Genomic DNA, 4,943 nt, shown 5'->3' with positions numbered 1-4,943 from the left:
CAACACCCACCCTCTCTATAAACCAAAGTCACACCAGAGCTGCGTGGTGAAAATGCTGTACTGAGAAAGAAACCGTGAGGAACAACCTCCAGGGTGTTGCACATTTATCGCTACAGAATATACATCGGGCAGTTTTTTTTGAAGTGCAAAGAAAAGAACCATTTGCAAAGGCAAAGCAAGTACTGTGGTTAATGATATAATCTATATGTACAATGTGTGTGAATATACTGTGCAAGGTTCTGTTTATTGTGATGTCAGAAATAGACTTTACATGACTGGTATGAAGTACTATTGAATATGATGTACATTATTTCAGTTTTTAATGGAAAATTACATTTAAGGAATTTTTGCTGTATTTATTTACCCAACAAACAGAAAACATTATCAGTCCATTTAAGATAATTTGTTATCCAAATTGTTAGCTGAGAACAAAACTATTAGTTTTGATACACTGATTAGCTTCTTGAAGACCCTGAAAATGAAGAGGGTGACATTCCAAACAAACTGAGAATAACTACGCAATTAAAATAAATGGGGGCGGTTGACGGGGTATTTATAGCCACACATGTTATGACTTGTCTGGACAACGCAGAAAGCTGTGGTACAAAAAAAAAAAATAGTTAGTTTTGAGTTTAAATAGTTCAAAGATATGTTCCACATGAGCTAAATCTGGCACATGGGTTGACATTTTCACAGAATGTTCGATAAACCATACACATCGCTGTCAAAAAGGGACACATACAGATCAAATCTATTTGGTAAAAAAACTGACACATAATCTGAGGCATAGTATGCACCTTTTAAAACACTTCTGCACACATGTTTGAGACATTTAAACTCAAAAGGTCCCAAAACAGCTCAAAACATGACTCTAGGTGACCTTTGACATCTGATGATGTCACATGATCATACTGCCCCACATTGTGACATATTAAATAAATACATAGCTCTTGCCGAATGCCCTAGTGCCACGTTTGTGTTAATCCGATGTGTGAAACTCTAGGTATTGTCATTTGTCTTACCGCTGCCTCAGACTTTTAAAAATATTAATTTCAGGTGGTAAATTACATGAAAAATGGACTGAATTTTTCATTATTTTACCATAGGAGGCTGTTTGGTCCAGTGGTTAAAGAACAGGGCTTGTAACCAGGAGGTCCCCGGTTCAAATCCCACCTCAGCCACTGACTCACTGTGTGACCCTGAGCAAATCACTTAACCTCCTTGTGCTCCGTCTTTCGGGTGAGACGTAATTGTAAGTGACTCTGCAGCTGATGCATAGTTCACACACCCTAGTCTCTGTAAGTCGCCTTGGATAAAGGCGTCTGCTAAATAAACAAATAATTGTAATAATAATAATCTGTCCCAGAATCACTGTGAACATTATCTCTATCAGGTGTTGAGGTTCATCACCAGATTTTAGTATATTATTCAGCTTTAGTGAGAATTATTGTTTTGATTGCATAAAACGACTATGAGTACAAACAAATGCCTGTTCTATAACAAAACAGATATTTGTGGTGGAGATAATATAGCCTTTGACACCTAAAAGAAATAACCAACATTAGTAATGATTGCTGCCTGACTTCTGGGATTAGTGAGTGTGCTGTTTCCAGTACCATCAGCATGTCTCTTATTGGTACATTTCCATTTAATTTTAGAGCTGTTATGTGTTCACTCACTATTACCTTCCCCTTTCTCATTTTCTCACTTTGTAACTCGCTACGTTGATAAATAATTTAGGAGAAAAAGACTTCCCTTTTTTGTGGTTTATCTAGAAACTGATAGTCATGCACAACCTCTGTTTTTCAAGGACATCTACACCACCACACAAAGACGAAACAGCATTGTTTATGTTTTTACATTATCAAACCGGGGCTGAATTATAAATCCTCACGTTGCCAGCCAACTTGCTCGGTTCACTCAGATTTGAACTCTTTATAATTCTTTCTCTTTATATTGAGTTGCACTAAAAAGAAAAGAAGGGTGGATTCAATATTTTAACACCAAAAGAGGTGGCTTCGTAGTTTACATTATACAACAGCAAGAATAGAGGGAGCAATCAAGGGCTCCATAAATGATGATATTTCACCATACCAGCTCAGCTTGCAACTTCGATTGATCTATTAGGAATCATTATTTTCTCCTGATCAGGGTTTAATTTGGTTGGATCCCACTGGATCCCAGATCCGGTACCTTTATGTGACTATCAGTAAGAACTGGGGCTGGGGCAGCAGTGTGGAGTAGTGGTTAGGGCTCTGGACTCTTGACCGGAGGGTTGTGGGTTTAATCCCCAGTGGGGACACTGCTGCTGTATCCTTGAGCAAGGTACTTTACCTAGATTGCTCCAGTAAAAACCCAACTGTATAAATGGGTAATTGTATGTAAAAATAATGTGATATCTTGTAACCATTGTAAGTCGCCCTGGATAAGGGTGTCTGCTAAGAAATAATAATAATAATAATAATAATAATAATAATAATAATAATAATAATAATAATAAAATAAAATGTGTTTTTGTTGTACCCCAAGGTCAGGACATTAGGTGTATAAGATCCAGTACCTTTTTGTTTACAGATTAAACCCTGGTCCTGACAATAGTAAAACACAACACAATATAATTGTCTATTTTACACATACATATAACCTTTTATAATAATTATCTCCTAAGTATTATTTTGGCGATATAGCAGAGCTCCAACACAATTTTAGATTGAATCTGCTCCTTAGTTATAAAATTAGAAAAAAACCTTTTAAACAATGAAGACCTAAATACTGATGTGAACCACCCCGCCATAAAAAAAAACAAACAGCAGTAACACTTTGCATAATGTGACTATAGACGTGGGCTGTTCACAAATGGCAAATATGTGGGTCATAGCATATTACAGTATACAGGACCATGGAACTGGAAAGTGCCAGATTGAGCAGGGAAAGACTACACCTCCCAAGAGACAATGCGGGAGTTGTAGTTAATTCGGTCTACAAAAATGGCAGCCACCAAAGAAACTACAAGGTCCAGGAGTGCGTAGGGTTTAATTGAAATGTAAACCAGCACGGCTGCAAGTGTTTAAGAGGTGTTAGTTTTGTAAGTGGCTGGACTGGATGACAATGAAAGGAAATTGTTTCCTTTGTTCAGGGTCGATCTAGGGGAGGCTTATGGTGGTGGCGGTTAGACTTTGTGGAAAAATGAGAAGTTGGATGGTGTCAAAGGATACGGTGTAACAAGTTTAAAACTGGTAGGTAGCTTAGATACCCAGTGGATGAGATAGATAAAGGGGGAAGAGTGAAGGCAGATCTCCAAACGGAGATAGGTGTTGTTTTGTTGTTGGAAAAAAAACAACACAGTGGTGTCTCTCCATTGGTATAAAAAAATAGATTCAGCTGGCATGGACATTCCTTTACACAAAAATGTGAAATAGGCCAACAGAAGAGCCACACAAAGTACAGGTTTCCTGTAAAGCAGATGGTGTTATTTTTCAGTTCCTGTGTGGTTTTATTCGAAACAACACTCTTTAGACAATCATCCCAATCATTTTCAAACACATACAAAAGTCTATAAGCATACCGCCCCATGTGCAGCGCCACTCCAAATATGACCTGTTTTCAACCAATGCAGGAAAACTGGGTGGGAAATAGGTTTATTTTACCTTAAAGAATAAATGTGTTTCTGCAATGCTGGCTGCCAAAACTGATGCAACGTTGAAGGGTTTGGAGTATCACTGCACTCAATGGACAGCTGGTTCTTTCAAATTATAACTGAAGATGGGAGAAAGATCTGTTCAGGGATACTTGAACAAGGAAGCAAGGGGTCTGAGTAGTGGGAGGAATGGTCCACCCCCAGTTAGTCTGCACGTCTGCATGTCTGTATGTGTCTGTCTCAACACTTGTTGGAGGTGAATGATACAGCAATCTATTGTGTTACTCATTTCCTTGTACAGTACGCAGCTGACGGGCTATTGCAGTAATCTATGCTGAAGATGAAGAAAATGCAATCAGTTCAAAGGGTGACCTGGTTTTCTAAGAAGCAGCAGCTATTTCTGTATCTTTATCGTAGTTTAAACCACAAATTAAAACTATGCATAGCTTCTGACCTAATATGGCTGTGATAGGATTTAAACTAAGCACACGTGTCAACTGAAAAGTGTGACAGTGTTAGGATTACAGAAACCTGGCTTAGTCCTGAAGATGGAAAATAATTCCATATACAGGGTTATAAACGATTCAGAAAAGATTGACTAGATAGGAGAGGCGGAGGTATAGCTCTATATGTTAGGGATGAGCTAGAAGTAAAAAAAAAAAAACATTGATTTATCTCAGACTACTAACAAAAGCGAGTCAATATGGGTAGAGCTGGAAGGTAAAAGCGCTGTTTATTTCTGTTGAAATGATAGTATTATTATACAAAGACATTGGAAATGCATACTTGAGTTTGTGAGTGGTCTGAGGGAGTCGTGAGAATTCCGTGGAGGTTTGTGTAAGAGGGGAAAATAGTCAGAATGTACTATGGTGTTTACTTTTTGTCTGTTCAGTAATGTCAATAAAGTTTTGTTGAAATTGAGCCGAAGCCTGTGGTGTTATCATTCACTATTTACTGAGACACACACTGTTAGCGTTTGGGATGGACGCACTCATACAAAAATGAATGTCAGAATTTCTTCATCTCTTTATTTTTATTTTCATTGATTATGGTGTTTTGACCTCAAGCAGCCTTCCTCAATGCTGAGGTTGAGCTCCAAATACCCTTTTTAAAACCCTACACAAGTAGTTTGCATACCAGCACTAATAACCATCAAAACCCCTGATACAGGCTCCAGCAGTCAGCATAACCCCATGTACAATACGGCACTATACCAACACCAACACGGCTGTTTGTAGCCACTACCATAGCCCCTTCAATGCATGAACAGCTCATTCACAAGCACCAAAAACAAATCTAAAAAGAA

The sequence above is a fragment of the Acipenser ruthenus genome, chromosome 38 (assembly GCF_902713425.1).
Source record: "Acipenser ruthenus chromosome 38, fAciRut3.2 maternal haplotype, whole genome shotgun sequence".
NCBI classification, from domain to species: Eukaryota; Metazoa; Chordata; class Actinopteri; order Acipenseriformes; family Acipenseridae; genus Acipenser; species Acipenser ruthenus.
This window is presented reverse-complemented; position numbering follows the sequence as displayed.